The 19968-nt window shown below is 42.2% G+C and overlaps 1 non-coding gene and 1 pseudogene across 1 annotated transcript; one reads left to right on the forward strand and one right to left on the reverse strand.

The window, feature by feature from the left end:
* Positions 1-1792: 1792 nt before the first annotated feature.
* Trnas-aga lies at positions 1793-1868 on the reverse strand. Its single transcript has one exon. It is a non-coding gene; the product is annotated as a tRNA-Ser (tRNA).
* Positions 1869-2142: 274 nt separating this feature from the next.
* Positions 2143-19863, forward strand: LOC119721949 (annotated as a pseudogene).
* Positions 19864-19968: the final 105 nt, after the last annotated feature.

The following is a 19968-nucleotide window of genomic DNA, read 5'->3' on the forward strand; positions in this document are numbered from 1 at the left end:
CGGAACATTTAATGTGTGTAAGGTTTTGACTATAGGCCATCGTGACACGGGCCGATTTGAGCTGAGACCAACACCCGGGATTGTCATTATGTAATAGTCTGGTCCCAGACCTGACGATCCCCGACATCTCTTTATAGATGATGGGTCATGACACAACCCCCGCCCGTCCAAGTGCGTACTTAATGCATGCGCTCAACGCCTATTTGGGCTTTAAATACATGCAGATACTGGGCATTACACCTGGCCCAGCTCTTGTTTGATGAATTAAACAATTTAACAATTGATAACAAATGGGCCTTTTGATGGAAATAAATGTGTTATACCATCTGACATCCACAAACACCCGATCCACCGCGAACATTAATACATTATCAGAGTGTCAGCGAAAACGTGTTTCGGAAAACTTCAGGGGAAGCATCGACTTTGATCACGTGATCGTGCTTATCTTTACCAATGTATTTTCGGGTTAATAAAAACAGTGCTTCACTTAAAAAGCAGATTCAGTCTGGATATTCCATTGAACACGTTATTGCACTAGGCCTATATTAATGATTCCCAAACGTCTGGCAATACACTCTTTTATCCTGAAATGAGAATATTTCGGACGAGGACTATGGTTAAGATTAACGATAGTTTGACTAACTTCACTCGATCGAACCAGCCCACAGGGAACAGTGGCATCGCTGGTTAGTGGTGCACAGCAGGAGCCAGCATCAATACGTTTTGTGATGACATTTGACTATCGTTTGACTATAGATGCGTTCGCAAGTTGTAATTAATGGGCAGGCGTACCTTACGTCACAAATCTTGGTCCTCGCCCGAACTTGCTCCGAGGGCCAGGGAGCTGTCCCTGGCCAACCGCCTCATGTAATTTATTTGATCTCTATAATGGATCAACCCGTCTCGTTCTGGTGTTGGATCATTTGCGTTTCCAAAAATTGTAAGGGTTAAATAATAACATGCCCTTAAAATTTGCTTTTTGTTTGTGGTGTCTATATAGGTTAGTAATTCCTCATTTTTTGTCATTCAAACGAATGACAAAAAACGAATTTGCATTGTCAATTCAACGCCGATTGCTTCACGAGACGAATTTCAAAGATTTTGGACGAATCGGAATGCTAACAATTTGAATTATACTGAACCTTAAATGAAATCTAGTGGTGGCTTTTTGAAATTCAAATTGAGAAGTGAGTTTGGCGATGATCGGGGACGAAATTAAAGTATCGATATAGGAATTCGTGTGATAGTGTTAAAATAGCCGGGAAAACCTATATTTTAAGAATTCGATGTACACCTAATGTTTCCAACAACTTCCATTTTTCACAACGCGAAAACATCGTCGCCATTGTAAAGCATAGAGCGAGGAACCCAAACGCGGTGTGACCTTGTGACCCATACGCCCACTGATTGGTCGAGCTCCAGTATGGCCTGTTTAATATTCATAAGTCATTCATTGCACGCTAGCACGTGCTATTCACAATTTTTTTCAGACCAACGTACGTACGTCGGCGTACTTACGTTCGTTTACACGCGTACATGTGATTGCAAATCATGAAATCTCGCAAAAGTCTTCATTTTCCAACCGGCGATTCGGACCAAACGTTAGAGGTCTCCTGCACGCGTTTCACATGAAAATGAAGCGTATACTTTCCTCTATCTACTGAGCCTTGCCGTTTCTTCACTGCGTGCTTGACCTCGGGACAAGAAACTGAGGTCAAACATGGCTGTGTGCGTGACACGGCCACTGACTGCCTACTCAGTGTGTTACCTCCCCGAGTTAAAGTTGGAAAAATCACTCGGGTGGGACTCGAACCCACGACCTCCTGCAGCTTTCTAGTGCAGATATCTTACCACTCGACCACCGAGCTTGCGGGATCGGTTGGCTGGTTCGAATCTGATATGCGGGTACCGCAATGAAACTACCCATAAGATGTAAATCAATAATGTAAATTGATGTTCATTAATTATATTAATAAATCAATTGATGTACATCGGCCCGACGCAAATTCATCTTATGAATAGCTTAATCGCACTGGACAGTTTAGGGCATGACACCGGTTCACAGGTTCATGCGAAAGCGCTATAGAGCGAAGCGATTTAAGTGACGTCATTATGTTTCATTGTGGCGTTCGACGTTACCACGCTATATCATGAACCACCGGCATCAAACTTGACCTGGGTATGACTATTGGTATGCAGGTCATGAATTGTAATATTGCCAGAGGCAGTATTGTAATATACTGCAAGGGGCAGTCAGTATATGCACAACAAGTTTTAAAAGGAACGTGAGTTTGTATATTGGCTTCATTCAGCAAACAGCTCGTCTGTGGAACTGCACGGCTTTCGTCGAACTCATTCAGGTAAGCTGGTCGCTTGTGTCTTGCCTTTTATCATGCAACCTGCATGACGTGAATGTCCAGAACCGACTCGCAGGCCTATCTTTTCTCTCTTCGATCGCAAAACGTACCTTGGCAAGGATTTTTCTTGTAAAGATAACCTTTCCATATTTGTTTATCGATCAAGATCAATTAATGAGGCGAAGGACCCAGTATTTGAATTTTTTTTAAATTGAAACACTTTTTTGTGTGAATTATACGCTAGCATTGATTCAAGGCTGGTTGGTACTAATGCAGCCGGTTCCGATCCCTGGCAAGCGCAGTCAAACCGCCATGGTGGTAGAGGCCACTTTCAACAAGGTGAAGCAAACTCCAATCTTGCGAACTTTGGCAACGCTACCCTGGAAATTCCGATCATTCATCGCGCATTAGCTATAATACATTGCGCATGAGGTATGCTCGGAATTTCCTGGGTAGCCCTGCCAAAGTTAGGCCTAAAAAAAAGAAGAAGTTATGTTGGCGTAACGGGCCAGAAAAAATAGGGTAGGTAGGTCGGTGTTTTTTTTTTTTTTTTGTAATCCCAGCAACGAAAATGACATTAAGCCGGTAGTACACGATAACAAAAGAAAACAAGGCTACACACAATAGTTGTATACTTTTAAACTCTGAGTGACATATCAAAAAGCGGAATCCAAAATCAGAAAAAATGTTAGCCGTTTCATCTGCATCGACATCTTTATATGGACCCGATTCTTCCTTTGAAGTTCGTATTTTTAGCACGGTGTAACCCGCTTTTACACAATCGGCACAGCTCTGGGCGATTACCCCCAGCTCTAGACTCAAATTTATCCGCATTAAACGGTCGCAAATGACCGAAGATCCCCATTTGCCCTTGATGGAAACACTACGCTTCGGTACCGGGCGCCATGATGCGACGGCGTACGCGCGTTAACCACGGGCCGGGGGCCGGCCGGGTCGCGTCGGCCGCCGGGGTTACAGAATAGTTTACCATTTTTAGAATAAATATATATCAATTGTTATCGTGTAAAATAGTGGAAAATTAATTAAAATAATTTATATTATAATGAACTATTTTTTTAACATGGAATAAATAGCGAAGTATTTTCAGTAGTGTATGTAGCAGTTCGCGCCGTGCAACAGTCTAGGACGAGGCTATACATGTACTGTACATGTACATGTGCATCTATCATGCATGCATGGTGCATCGATCTCCGCACGCGCACTGCCTGTAGGCCTGCGCGTATGCATATTCGCGATCTTCTGCATGTTCGTTGTGTCATGGAGAGGAAGGTGCAAAACATTGTGCACTCCAAAGTTCCACGCGCGCTATCGTCATACAATGAGGAGAAAACGGTCAGAAATGGTTTGAAAACGTATTGAAAATTAATTTCTATAGATTTTAATGATATTTCTTCCCTTCCAAAAAAAAAAAAATATCCAGGGTCGGCCGCAATTTTAGGGTCGGTCGGGTTACGCCAACATAACACTTTTTTTTTTTAGGCCTTACCAAGAATGGAGTTTTTTCATCTTGTTGATAGCGTTGGCTACTGCCACGGTGGCTTTGCCGTTCTTGTCCGGGACCGGCTGCATTTGTGGAATAAAAGCAAAATCCATTGTTGGACCTAGACTGATTTTACGCAAGCTTTGCGAATTTACTGCTACTGTGAAGCACACTGCGTTGTTCCGGGGGATGGGTTGGCATTTTGAGAGGAAGGGGTGAATATTTTCATCGATAAATGAATCATATCTTTTTAAAATCCAGTTGAATAATCAAAGTTACCCTGACGGATTCCAGAGAAGAAATCGAAGGAGAGAAAACAAAATTGCAAGTTTGAAATACAACTGTAATCGATTTGGTCATTTTCTACTCTGCTGTGAGTTTTCCGAACCAAACAAACTGACAAGAGAGATTTGTTTTCATAGGGTGCAACTGCAAAACTTATTTTTATTGCTGACTTTACCAAGCAGACCTTTTAGTTTATTGTGACCGATTAGCTCATTTCAATAGATGGATCATAATATTATGATCTGTTCACTGGAAAGAAAAACTCAATTTACCAAAAAAAGTACACGATAGTTCCCTTCCAATATCCATTAAATATTGCAGTTTGCAATTTGGATCAACGCCAAGAACGTTCTCTGGACGTGTCAGTTATATGCAAATGTTACTGACGTCACTTGCATATTCTGTCATGATTGACCAGTCACTGACTCGTCCTCGCTGCACTTGCTCTCATTTGCATCTCCATTGTGCCTGCTGTATTTTAACTACTGGCAAGCTACGCAAACACCTGACCCTTTTTGGATTCTCTTACGCAGGCGAAATCAGAAATATTTTGTATACACAAAAATTAAACACACCCTGTCACAGAGACTGTTCTTGGCGTTTGTGGTGTTTTTGCATTAGAAAAAAATGTTGGTTTTGGATTTTACAAATTAGTCTTTCGTTAGAACAAAGTATTTTTTGGGGGGGGGGGGGTAGTCTAGGCAATTGCTGTAGGTTTTTTTTTTCAAAATGATTTTCCTAGTTTTTGCGGCCCAGAGGGTGTTTAGAGCCCCTAAACCCACCGTAGATCCGCCATTGAATTCGTTAGGTTTAAGAATCCTTGAAGTGGATTTTTTTTCAGCAGACGTGCACTGTAGCCCCTGACCCTTTCTTTGTCCTTTATTCACCCTTTTCAGTTTCGGCTTGCGTGAGAGTATCTTTTGATAAACCATTGATGACATGAACAGCGGTGGTTTAATACTGCTCTTTTATATCAAAAAGCGCGTGACATGTTGCCCAAGAAGTCTGCCACTATTTTTTTTTTTTTTAAGAAAACTTTAGAATACGTGTCAACAAAAAATGGTACACCCGGTAAATTAAAAAAGTTCAGAACAACTCGTAAATCATACCAGATTTCCACAACACATTTAGGTAACAAAAAAAGTCTCCGCTTTCTGGTATGCGCGCGTCGCCGTAGCCATGCGCGTCGGTAAAATGAAAAAGTTTTTTTTTCAATGAAAGATGCTGGAATCCTGCTGCACAATTGTAATGTGGGGTTACGATCGAGAATAAGCTTTATGTGGTCTCTCTGGACTCCCATATATTTGCACCAAGTTAGGCGGGCACCATTTGCAGTCATCAGCCGACATTTGAAAAAAAAAACAAAGCCGCGTCGCCGCACCACATTTTGGGCAAGCTCCATACCAGAAACCGGAGACTTTTTTTGGCCTTACCCTCCCTATTTTCACAGTACATGTACTCTTTTACCGGGGGGGGGGTACGTTTGCAAGTGGTTAATATTATGTGCAATAACAACTTGAACACATTTGGAATTCAAAACGTTATTTTCAGCATGTGTAATAAAACACGTAAACCGATGAAGATCTTGTTTCTTTTTTTCTGGGGGGGGGGGGTGGTTGGTGTTTGTTTGTTTGTTTGTATTTACTTATTTATTTTTGTTGTTGTGGTCGGTGTAGAATATTATGTTAATCTATCTCCATCACTATGAGCACCCTCAAGGCCGATGTTTTAAAATATGCATATTGTCTGTGTAATTTGCATATTAAGGTCTACATATGGACTTGATCAATTTTGCTGGATCAGTGCACATCAGAACAGAAAGTTATGTTCATTACCATGCACGATTTGGGAGAGAGGGGTACCCCAAAGTGTTCCTAATTTCTCAAAAGAATTCTCGAGAATCCGGAAACACAATGACTAACACTATTAGAGGGAGGGGGAGGGGGGCTCACATCTTGCTTCAAATGTAAAGGCATGATGACTTGAAAAGCTTCATCCAGCGTTCCCTTTCAAGCAGTGTCAAGAGATGCTTACTCGGCCCACAGTGCGTTTTGTTTTTGAATTTCCCTTTCACAACTTCGTATCTTTCTTTGCATGGACTTGGTCGTGTTAATTGCTTGTTAAGAAACGATACTTTTGTGTAACGTAGAATTGACTGTGCGTCGTATGCCGGTATGGCACACGGCTAGTGGGTAGTTCCACAGCTGCTGCTTTTGTGCAGTCCCGCTACCACACAAAGGCTGTGCAGTCAAGCGGGCCACTTGCTCTATGTGTGGAGGAATGTCCCCATTATGACCCGTCCTTAAAGCTATAGTCCATCATTTGTAATTAGTGCATTTTGTTCGTTTGAAGCAACAAAAGTGTTCAAAATCTAATGAAGGATACTGAACAACTTACTTGATGAAGTTTCAGCTCAGCTTCAGCTGTATATTCCGAGAAAAACAGCATTCTAAGATCTCAATTTCAAATCAAAAGTTACTGAATCATGTTTTGAATTGTTTTGAATTGCAGCTATACGCGACGTCGCGCACTGATCCGACGAATTATAACAACCGCGCGCGCGTGTGCGTCGTTCCAATACTTGTGCGCGCTGCGCTGAATAACAAAACGAACTACTAATTTAAATTTTCCTACGGTGCTTCTTAAGAATCACCGTTGGAAATGCCTTCTTTCGTTGATTACTTCAAAATGACAGCTTCCCAGAAAGAATAATTTCACAGGGAGTTTAGTCCCCTTACTATCTTTCAACCAAGTTTGTTTTTCAACAATAATTACGCCAGTCACTTTTCGGATGGCTGCAAATGATGGACTATAGCTTTGGGGTTAAGCAATACGCGTGAATCACAATACGCGGCACACTTCGGCGCTGTATTGATCTCCATGGTCCCTCCATATGTCTGTGGTCCCTCCCATTGGAGCTTTTGTAAATGGTCACAAAGCGCCCTCTACGTTCGTGCTAGAGTCCATACTGCTCCACACTGCCACATTGTTTTCTTGCCTTTCCGAATCTTGTGAAGTGACAAAAGTGACATCGTGTGTACTAGTGGATGTGGAGACGTCAGCCAAGATTTGCAGAGGCAAAATCACACATTTTAGGCCTACCGATGATCTTCAAGAACAGACAACAGATTTCATGTGACTGGTTCAGCATTTGTGATTCGTGAATGTTTGCACCTGTACACGTGCGCGTATCATACTGTGTACAGTATATAATGACAGAAAGTCGCAGAAATTTGTGACTGTGTGCTAAATTCCAGTGACGCGATTTCCCCTTTATACGGCTCTGTACCATCTAGTCATTCATAAGCACTTGATATATAATGAGCGCTTTATCTCAATCTTTTTTTAATGTCGTTTTGTTGTTTAACTACTTTTTGCGTTTTGAGTGGCTACAACGATTTTGTTTTGTTCGGCACAAAGATCCGGGGGATGATCCAATGGCCCTTCCCCACCTCCTGGTAAAACAGGGCGGATATATCCTACATCCCCCTCTGGATACTAGCTACGCCCATGCTCCATCTGTTATGCCTGAGGTAGAATACAGTCTCTGTACGCGTAATATTCTGTAGAATATACGCACGCTTGTTTTGGTCAGAAATTGTACAAGATTATCGTAAAATTTGGCTTCATGAAGTTTGATCGTTCACTGTAAAAAAAAATTCTAGCAGAATCGAATACGTAACCTATAATATTTGCTATAGCTGCTATCGCAAGCAACAGGGACCATGTTTATTTAATTCGAGAGTCACGGTCGAAAGAGATTATCGAGGCCATGGATTCACCTTTTGAAATTATCGGAAAACAACTTCAGCAGAAAACCGAAGGGGCGATAGGCAATTTCGCTAGTCACGACCGATAGAGCGTAAAGTACTAGGCCATGGGTTCACCTTTTGAAATTCTCGATAATCAACTGAAAACTGAGTGAGGGGTCAAATCAAGCTTTATCAATACATGTACATGTAGTTGATTGTGACTGTCTATTTTAGACTGGCCTTGATCTAACAGGAGCATTTGGGTCTTCTTGTTGGGTCTTCTTGGTTGATTATCGAGAAATCCAATAGCCTAGATCTGCATGGTTCGTTTGTACCAAGAGCGGCGATTTGTCATGATGGGGACAACACTTGCTTGAACAATTCCGCAAGCTATAGGGAGGTGGCATTTGTGGTGTGAAGGACGGGGGGGGGGGGGGGATTTCTGGCGCCTTCAAGCATTTAAACAAAATTTACTGTTACACTTTTTTTTCTATGTTGGATTTTGTTTGATTCCAAATGCAGAGCACTGAATGTCTGAAGTATATGGTTGTAAGTCTATGGAATATCCCCTTGCACAGCAAGGGTCTATGATACGCGAGCAGAATCGGCGATTAATTATGCAAAACAAGACTGCGTCTTGACCCTTCCGGTAACCCGTTGTTGTATTACAAAAATATGGCAGCCTCGAACTATGCCGTAGAGGCCCAAATGGCCTACGTTTTCATTTGGACATAAATTTGTTATCTTTTTACTGATTTTCCTGATTTTGTTTGACATTTGTGAAATTTCTTTGAAATGTCCCTCGGATATCGACGTTTCCTTAAATTTTCTTAAAATTTTTCATTTCCTTAGAAATTTCCTCACTTTACTATAACCTTAAAATAAGGCAATTTCCTTCAAAGTGGAAGCACTGTCCAGACTGCTGCTGCTAAATAGTTTTGCTTTCCTTTCAGCAGGGGCGGATCTAGGCTTTCAGGAAACTGTGGGGAGGGTACGTGATATGATAGGGTGATATGAATCAAATTTTTTTTTTTTACAAACCCTTTAGTTAATTGGTCCACAAAATGCATTAATAGCAGAACATTTTGAGGGCATGCAAATCGTTATTTGGCTGGCGTGGGCAATTTTGGGCCTATTTTACTGGCCTGCACCCCTATGGGTGCAGACCTGTAAATCGGCTCCCCCATAGACTTCAGTGATAATTACGCGAACTTCCAAAACGTATTCAAAATACTCACAACTCTCCAAGGTGTTTGAGACACCAATCGAATTAAAGCTTATTTCATCATCTTTCATTTACCGTTCAGTTTTTGTTCAATCATCCGATGACTCAAGGGCGGATCCGGGGGGGGGGGGGGCAAAGGGGGCCATCCCCCCCCCCCAAAAAAAAAACGAAACCAATTTTTTATATTTTTATGTGACATCGCAATAAAGGCAGGCAATGAGTACACCACCATCTTTTCCTCAAAAAAACATTGGTTAAAGTGGTCAGAAATTGCCTCAGATCGCACCACAGAGCATCTAGAATCCAAAAAAAATTTCGGGGCCCTTAAGCGTGCCCCGAACCCCACGCCGTTATTTTTTTGGCCCACTTTTTCGGGGGACCAAAATTGTTTTGGCCCCCCCCCCAAAAAAATTGTGTTCTGGATCCGCCCCTGCGATGACTTTTGGGAAAAAATTCCATCCAAAGATGATCACCCCGAAAAGTAGTCCTGTGGCCCATCGCCATTTTGAAAAATGATGCCTGCGCTCCAAATTTTATGCGAATTTCACAGAAAAAATACGAACTCACACTCCTGTGCACGGTTTGCACCCATCTTCTTTTTTTTACAAAGCGTCAAATTCATGGCCCTCAAAATGCCTTAATGGCAAAGAATTTGAGGGCATAGAAATCGTGATTTGGCCCGCGTAGACAATTCAGGGCTTATCTACAGGTCCGCACCCGGCCCTATGGTTGGGACTTCTCATTTTCAGCTCCCATTGGACGATTTTTGTTTACCCGATTGCCTGGGGTGTACACGTTCTCAGCTCTCATTGGACAAACAGTTTATCGGCTTTTTTTTTTACAAAGCGTCAAATTCATGGCCCTCAAAATGCCTTTATGGCAAAGAATTTGAGGGCATAGAAATCGTGATTTGGCCCGCGTAGACAATTCAGGGCTTATCTACAGGTCCGCACCCGGCACTATTGTTGGGGCTTCTCATTTTCAGCTCCCATTGGACGATTTTTGTTTACCCGATTGCCTGGGGTGTACACGTTCTCAGCTCTCCTTGGACAAACAGTTTATCGGCTGACGCGGGTCAGTTCTAGCCTGAGCTGAGTATCAGACAATCACTTGTGCCGAGCCACAGACGAACGTCTGATTATATCCTAGCATGCAAATTGAATGCAACCCACACGTCAGCTAATCTGCGTCAAACTTAGACATTATGACGTCAGTTCGATCAGAAATGTGGACTAAGCTGTTGATTGGTCAATTTGGATGCCATTTTTTAAAAATACAATATCACTGAATCTACTCGCATATCATAGACCCTTGCTGTGTATGTAAGGGGATCATTCCATTAACTACAATCCCGGCTAAAATGGTTGGTACACTTGGAAATAACCTTAGCCTCCAACGGTCACCAACTGCATGGTTAGTCAATTATAGGCTTGGGTTAATTTCTTACTTTTCAACGACTCGGTTGCTAGATCGACGACGTATGAACTTGGTGGCTTTTATAATTGTTCGAAAAGTACGAAGGATAGCGCGTTTGTCCTTTGCGAATAGCACACTGCAAACACACCCAACCACATGGCGGGCTTTACCTTCGAATCGGTAATCTTTACACAAGGGGTGACAACTTTCACTGCAACTTTGTAAAGTTTACCATTGGAAAAGTAAAACATCGGACGTGTTTACGCAACTCGTGTAAATATACATAAACATGTGTATACATAAAAAAAAAATTCAATCTAAATTCTTTAGGTCAATTTTTATTTAAACTGTGTATTTACTTGCACAACTTTTTTACCTATTATTCTTTACTATTTATTCAGTGTGTGCAAAGAACCAGCCATCAGGCTGCGAAGGTTGATTGTGATTTGTCAACGTTGGAGGCGTTAGCTCGAAATCTTGATTCTGATTGGCCAACATCATAATTTCTACATATTTTGTTATCAAATGCTTTGGGTCCGTATCCATCCAACGAAACAGTTTTTTTTACCTGAAGTTTCTACCAGAGGGTGCTATATAGTATATTCCCATTTTTGGGGGCAAAATCATCTCCTTTGGGACTTAGTTTAAACTATAAAAGTAATAATTGAAAAACAAATCATACAGCTATCCAGGAACCAAGACCTGGTTTAGATACACAGGCGTGTAGTAGGTTAAGTGTGTGAAGGATCGAAGTTGACTAAACTCTCAAAGTTTCAAAAGAGAAGTATATAGGGCACACACTTCAACTAGATCATGCTATCTTTGAACCATTGTCTGTGCTATGAGTCACTGTGGCGTGATCTGTCTCTTGTTGGGTAGGGCCTAGGTGGGGAATCGCTTTACCTGTTAGCATCAGAAGATATTTACTTCTTACGCTTCGTCTTTTAGTGTACTCACTGGACTATCAAAGACTTGCATAGAGACAACAAACAACCTTTTAAAGATAAGATATTTGGATGCGTCCACAGGTTGATCATTATTGATGAAACGTTGAATAATATAAATAATGTAATATATGAAATATAGGAGGGGCTGTTCAACAGTTATGGGAAGTTATGTTGTATGTTTGTATTTTCCCAATGGAAGTAATTTCCAATAAACTATTGCTGAACGCAATGCTTTTTGATAAAGTACAAGTAAAAAAAATTCACAAAAAAATTTAAGGTAAAATAAAGGGTTTTTTTCAGTTGAAAACGGGTTACCAACGAAAAACTATTACATGACGGTCAGTTACGGGTAATAGAAAATGACGGTGACCGTAATTCCTACATACAATCCCGGCCAAAATGGTTGGGACACTTGGAAATAACCTTAGCCTCCAACGGTCACCAACTTCCCGCTCCCCTGGTCAATGTTGTTCTCTCCAGCGGATGGAGCACACACCGCGCAATGAGAGACAACTTTGAGTGGGGACTGGGGGTTGGGGGCCCAGCGAGATTTGGCCAGGATTGTAGGTCAGCTCTTCAGATGTATGTGCATTGTTAATAGCAAGCGTACTACCATGATCTGCGTTTCCTTCCCAAGATTTTGTGAAAGGGATTAGCACCGCAAGCACCCTTGGACAAGACGGCGCAGTGGGGGCGTGTCATCCTGATGACCTGATGGTATCCTGATCCCAGGCGATCCGTACTCGTCATAGTTGCACAAACTTTGGTCAGAAATTGGACAAGATTAGGACCTACATAAAAATGGCTTCACGAAGATTGACCGTACTTTTCGAGCGGCATCGGATTAAATTATACTACTTCGCAGGTCACGACCGATAGAGCGTATAGTGCCATGGGTTCAACCTTTTGAAATGCTCAGTTCAACCTTTTGAAATGCTCAACAATAACGTCAGCCGAAAACTGAAAGATCAATGGTTTATTGTGACCATGCTCTATGTTGTGAATACGGGTAGGTTTAGACTGACCTGTTTTCCTTCCTCCATGACGTAACAGGGGAATTTGGATCTTCTTGAATGATTGGGTTCGTTTTTACCAGGAGCGGTGAATTGGGAAAAACGCTTGAAAAATTCCACAAGCGTGGGAGGTGGAATTTGTGCTAAATTATAAGGGGGGGGGGGGTCACTTGCATGCTTGTTACTCACGTACGTATATAGGTACAAGTTCTGTGTGACCGCTTATACTTGTTCTCTTTCGGTTCATGAATAATGTTGTCTATAAATCAAAAAGACAATCAACAGATCAATCACAGGTGCCCTATGATAATAATAGGGCTGATGGCATTGCAATTGAAACACTTCCATCTTTTTTTTCACTAATGTAAAACTGATGAAAATCTAAAAGATACTACCAACCCGCACAGGGGCGGATCCAGGAATTTTTGCGGGGGGGGGGGGGTTCATCAGCAAATCAATTCTGAAATGTAGACCGGTTTTTGTTCGGACACTTGGCCTTGTAAATTAAAAGGGGGGGGGGGCTCGTACCCTACTTTCAATGGGGGCGCTGTTCAATTCCGACGATTATTAACACTATATTAAAGAATAGTGTACAAATACCCCCATCCATGCTAACCAAGCTGGATATGTTCGCATTTTTTTTTTGCACAGGCAGACATTATTACAAGTATAATTTTTTGTGGGTGTCAGAGCAGGGGAGGGGGGGGGGGTTTGCATTATGTTTCATGAAATTATATGGAAAATGGTTTTTTTGACAGAGCAGGGGGGGGGGGGGTGTTTGATCCCTGGATCCGCGCCTGCTGCATACAATAACAAAATATTACGCTTATCAATGTTGATTTTCGGGAGAAAAAAGAGAAGAACAAAATTCCTGAATGGTGCTCGTTTCATTCTGTTATCGCATTTGGAGAATGGCCTTCGAAATTTTAACTCTATTATTATTCTAAATTACCGTAAATTTCGGTGTCGAGATTTTCATGACATTAGCGGCACTTTACATGTTCATTATTGTATTTCTAAATTCCAAATTAAAGCCTAACAGAATTTACTTATATCTTTCTAGTAATGAACAAACTCAAAAGTGTGCCCTATAGGCCTATAGGCACTGTAGCTCGCACGTCGGAAGGAACCTGTAAGAAGAAGACAATGAGAAAAAAAAATACAGTTTTAGAGGTGGGAGGAAATCCCAAGAAGACTAATTCGGGGAAAACCCACAGAATCAAGTAGGGACGAAAAACCCAGTCCACATGTTGATCTGGACAGTACGGGAATCGTGAAAGGGCCGCTATAGCGGTGGAAGGCGAAGAAAGTAACCTCTATCCTTTGAAACAGGCACAGCCATCATAAATGGCGCAATGTGTTACATTCTTTTGCACGGAAAGTCTTTTCAAGAAAACACTACAAGCGGCCATTGAGTCAACAGCTGGAAAAAGTCTGTTCACAATAATCTTATGCAGCAGCTGACAACTCACAAACCTTAAAATTATCACATAGGGCCTACTCCAGTCTTTATGATAGGCCTAGTAAACGTCTTGTCCTTAAGGATTCAGTCATATCAAGGGAATTGTTCATTCTTTGGAAATAACAGAGTTACTTATGTTATTTACTTCATGACTTACTTCTGTATGTATTGGATCTCCTCAGATTTTGACAGTGTTTGGAAAATCAGGCATTAGCAGCGAAGAAGGAAAATGGCTTCGAAAATGCAGCAAATGGTTGAAAACTACAAGAAGGACGTGTCCAAGGCGCTGGAAAAGTACCAAGTCCTCCGCGATCTGGACATCTTCGTGCTGGACAACTCCATCCGTGAGAGCACCGTGGGGCAGCTACGGGGCCACACCCTGGAGAGCAAGTGGCAGATCTACAATGAGGTCAAGCAATGCGGCTTCAAGAACACCATCGTGGCCTCCTTCTCACACATGACTCGCGTGGACGACATCTTCATCATGGAACTGAAGAGAGAGGAGAGGACCCAGAAGGCCTGTGGGCTTTCTCTGAGATCACCGAAGGTAGGCCTATATAATATAATATATAAATTGTACATTTCTTTTCTCATTCAATACCCTGCACTCTCGTGAAGCATTCAAATTGAGTGAATGAGAACTCTAAATAACGCCACTTTAAGGGTTCACATCGACATAAAGCTAAGGTTATCAATGTACTTTACATTCGATGTTCACAATTTTATATTTTTAGACTGAAGTAAACTTATAAGTTGCTCGAATTAACGGGATGCTTCTACTGTTTCTAACCAGATAATGACGTTGATACAGCGCTAGCATTCTGTCACAAATATGTATTGCAAAGTGATTTACTGCGTTTCGCCTTGGACCAAAGTAAAAGGGATGCAACGTAATTTTACTGCAATTTTCCTCATCAAAAATATCAATAGGCCTTTACCCCTAAAGAAAACTTTTCAGAAGTCCCTCCCCTATCAATATAAAGGGGAAAAGTGATACACGATTGCACAAAACCATTTTTGGCGAGGTCACAGGTTAAAATCCAGCTCATTTAAATTATTTGCTCAAGAAATAATTTGCTGTAGCTATAAGCGTTTCTTCAGATATGGCACAAGAGTATAACCAAACCAAAGGGCGCCCTCCTATTGTGTCCAACAACTCAAAAAGACTGATGATTATTGTGTCCAACAACTCAAAAAGACTGATGATTATTTTCATAGAGATGGTTTATTTTCTCGCCACCGACCTTCCTTTCATACTTCAATCGCTATCATTGCTATACTATAATGCGCCTATCTATAACTGTCCCCCCCCACTCCTCTCCCGGGCTGCCCCACCCAAGACGTGGGGATTGTCACCTTTGAAGTGACAAAATCCCCATCCCTCGGGAAAAATTTAGGTGACAATCCCATGCCCCGACATACATACGCGGGGCGCACTATAGTGATGGCCTTTCCATGTAGTACGTCAACGGTAATAATGTAATTTGAGTGACCCAAAATCCCCACTCTGGGGCATGAAAACGTGACCAAATCCCGACATCGGACTGGGGCAGCGCGGGGGGGGGGGGGGGGGAGACATTTTGACAGGCGCACAAAGCTCGGTTACAGCTCTATTTGTATGTATGTGTGCTGCGTTAACGAGTTGATCGTTCACGAGATTAATCACGCGACTTGCTCGTACACCACAATCCCTATTGCGATAACATTTCACTAAATTGCCTTCCTACTTCAGCCATAATCTCTTAATCACTTCCATTCTGCAATCTAAAACGTCCCTAGGAGATTTGACCCGTAATCCCCGTTCCATTTGGCCTGACACTTGTCAATGTCAAAATTGAACCAGACTTTGGTCACTGAGGTTTCTGGGTCAAAATGACCCGAAAATTGAGTCAGAGAAGTGTCATTTTGACCCAAAAGAGTGTCAATATTGACGGGGGTCTTTTTAAGTGTACCGCCATCACTCTTTACTGTGGTCACCAGTTAGCTGCACGTGAAATTGAAAACAAATTGAACAGAACCAGACATGCAAGGTAATCTTTGGGTTTTTGAACCACCAGGTTCGAAAGACAAGGTGCCAGACACCGTGAATGTACCTGTGGGCATCCGGAAATTGAAACCTGCTGGCCTGTACTGTGTGATCTTCGAGGTGGATCTGGGTGATGGGGTCTACGACTTCAACAAGTTCACCATCAAGGACATGTGCGAGTTGCTCAACAAGTGGAACAACTGGTGCTTCGACAATCTCAGCCCGAAAGCCAAGGTGATGTTCAGCTTCCGTGACCTACCAGACACCATGCCTGACCATTCTGACCGGGCGTTTGAGGTGGTGTCCTACATGGCCCAACTACCGCCGAATCGTCGTCCCTTCGGCATGATGTTCGAGGAGCCCCGAGGGAAGTCAATGCCAGAAGAGTGCGGGATGTGGGCCAGGTACATCCGTAAGAATATGGATGATCACGACTGGAAAGGGCACCTGCTGGTCCACGTTCACGAGAAGTTTGGCTACTGTGATGCCACGGCCCTGCAGGTTAGTTAAGACACTATTCTGTAGTCATTTACTGGTCAAAGATAGCAATCACTGGGCTTATGCATAATGGGAACCGATGCACAAGGAGCAAAGCTGTTTCGAAGTTTTTTTTGTTTTTGAAAATCTAGGGAATGATACTACGATGTAATTTGCCTCTGGGACTCTGACCGGTGTTGTAGCCCAGTGTATATACAAGTCCTCATAAGTCCATCCCAAGTCGTATTAAGCAATACAAGACTTTTTCTTTGTTATTTTTCATTCCCTGCTACATGACCTGTGAAAAGACTTGTGATTTACTTTTGACCAGACCTGTGATGGACTCGAGCCAGACTTTGTTCAGGAATGTAGTTAATTAAATCTTTATTGTGAAAGCAATGTCACACAGTGATTTGAAGAGGAATAGCCGATGTCAAAATCAACGTATACATCATAAATACAATTAGATTTAAACAATTCCTGAATATTGTCAAATGTTTGTTGAGTTTTCTTTGAAAACAGGTTCCTTTTTCAGGAGCCGTTTGAAAGGCATGAATCTTAAAAGCAACTATTTTATACTCCGTTAAGGTTCTCATGGATGGTGCTGACGGAATCTGGGCCAGTGTCTGCGCTGAGGGTGCCTCTATGGGTAACGCCCCTTCCTGTGTCACCTTGCTGAATCTCATCCGCATGGGAAACAAGAAGGTCCTAGAGAAGTTTGACTGCTCCTACCTGAGGAAAGCTGCCATTAACGTGACTAGGATCACCACTGGTGAAGACCCCCACATCAAGCAGCCGGTCTTCGGTGCCCGAGCCACTGACTTCGTCTTCGATCTTAAGCCTGAGGAGTTTGACTTGGCTAAGTTCTTTGGGGAGAAGGCTCCCGTGAGAATCACCACCATGGCCAGCAAAGAGATGATCCAGCAGCGCTTGATCGACCTCTTCGGGGAGGACGAACAGCAGTTTACCTTGGAGCTGGCCCACCAGATGAAGGAGCTTATTTTGGAAGACCTCCGAACTGAAAGGTAGGCTCATAAGTTTTATCTAACCTTTTTGACAACGCCATCGTGACTTGGGTTAGCAATTTTGACTCCGAGGTAAACCAAGACGCGAATCGATTGCACACAGAAGGCCCCTACACACGCCGAGTGACATGTCACACGTACGTTTCATTCCCATACGCCGTGCGGTAAAGCTTTGAGAAGCTGCGGAAACCACACGTTATAGGATCGGCCCTGGCAAACAGGCACTCCGTCTTATTAGATGTCAAATTTAACTGCTTTGTTTGCGCGTTATTTAATGAAAACATTACTTGAAATCAATGTTCTGTAATGAGCAAGCCCTAAAAATTCCATAGTTAGAAATTGTTTCGGGGAAAACTTCCATGTGGTGATTTTCTCCTGTAAACAGGTTGAAACATTCAAATTTTCGATCGTTCACGCATGTGCCACTATTTCGTTGAAGAAGTTTTGACAATCGAAGTTTTCACGGGGCAATGCAGCACCGAACGTACATATTCACATGGCAATCTTTTACACACAATATATTTTTTTCTAGATTATTTTTATTTGTAAAAGCGCGGATATCAAAACGTCAGACATTTTACGCATTTTTAAGAGTTTTATGTCGATGTTGTTTTTTTGTGTCAATATTCAAACGCGGTTGATCAAGAGTAAAGAAAAAAAAAATCTAGCGAAGATGTGTTCACAAGTCTGGTTACTGGGTCTCCCCTTCACCATTATGTACCTCTGACTATGTTCTTGTCAAAATTCAGTTCAGTCTTCAGTGTAAACAAACGAATTTCGAGAAAAGACAGTATACGTGACCCGGAAAGTGATACAGAGAAGTGTTATTTTGTTCCGGAAAAGCGTTTTTTCTTACCCGGAAAGTGTCATATTGACCCGAAAAAGTATCAGGTCAAATAAGACCCGGATTCGGGTCAATTTTGACTTGATACTGTGAAGAGTGTGACAAGTCACTCGGCCTGTACAAAGTCTCTGTTCTGTTCGCCAAAAGTCAGAGTAGAACGTCACGATAACATTGTCGAAAGGCTATATGGTCTTGTCCTGTCAATAGTAAGTTTACTTGCCATAGTTGTCAGCGTTTCAGATAATCTACATCTGGATTATGGTTTCTCGACGGTGAGACTTCTCGTACTTCAAGTCAATGTTAGGCTCATTGCCAACCTCGTTTGGCAGGTTTGTTTTATTCAAAATTAAACTTTCTTAAAATTCCGCAATAACGAAAGCCAGGATTATGTTTAAATTGACAGCCTACAAAATATTACCCTGTAACTTTCCTTAGGTCTGTTTACAACTGCAAAAGCCAAAAAAACTCTGAACGTGCACATCATAAGACATTCATTTGAACTATGAGACAGTTACTAAGATCAGAGATGTATGAGTGGGTCCCGACTCGAAAGTTAAGGTAAAGAAAAGTATACATATATGGCACAAATATGATAATATATTAAGTTTGTTGCAATTAAAAAAAATATTTCAATGGACCTGGCGTTGATATAAAGGCTGACTTTTATATTTATTAATGACTTTTTATCTTATTCATTTTGAACTGTGTAGGAGGGAGGAATACATGAGCATAGTGGGCCTGGCTCTGTTGTTCGATCGAGCTGGAGGCAAACTGACCGAGAAAATGAGAGATGCCATCGATGCGTTTGAGGTCAAAGCGCCTCATGCCAAGATTCTGATGGGCAAGGTGCGCGAGATCTGGGACGAGTGGGATCTGAAAGATGAGGTGCAGGGAGACGACATGCTGCAGTTCGACACCTTCTACAACGGCTTCATGGCGCCCTACTTCTCCTGCTACCGCTGCTCTGACACTCGTGCGCGCTGGAAGCCATCGATATGGATTCAGACGGCCAGGTGGATTGGAACGAGTTCGAGACCTACCTGAAGTGGGCCCTCGCCCAGTATCCAGAAATTGACACCGTGCAGGAGCTGCTGGATATCACCTTCCAGAAAGGCCTGATCCCAGCCATGCAGGATGAGTTCCTTAGGTTGCAGTCCCAGTCTGCTGAATAAGTTTCCACACACACCAACGACAACCCCCAACTTCATATACAATTGGGGACATACCCACAACTTTTCAAACTGTCCGTGACACACATCAAATTAACGTTTCATTTACCCTCTTTCACTTCTTTTCAATTTCGGGGGTCTGGCTCGAAATGATGACTTTTGGGTCATTTTGCCCCAAAGTTGAACAACTATAAAATTATAGTGAGTTGTCCTGAAGCTAATCACCATTTTGATTGACAATCCACCCACTCTATTGCAAAATACAGGTCATTTCGGGTCAAATTTCATCCAAATTTCTAAGAAATAGGGTACGGTACAAGCTTTAAGACTAGCTGGAACGCTTCATTTTCACAAAAACTCCTTTGAAAGCAAATTGATCTCTATTAACATATCAGTTGTCAGTGTGCTAATTTAATTGTTTAGCGTCATTGCATACTGTGCCCAATCACTTGTCTGCAATCCTCAACAA

Source organism: Patiria miniata, unplaced genomic scaffold, assembly GCF_015706575.1.
Source record: "Patiria miniata isolate m_02_andy unplaced genomic scaffold, ASM1570657v1 HiC_scaffold_14, whole genome shotgun sequence".
NCBI classification, from domain to species: Eukaryota; Metazoa; Echinodermata; class Asteroidea; order Valvatida; family Asterinidae; genus Patiria; species Patiria miniata.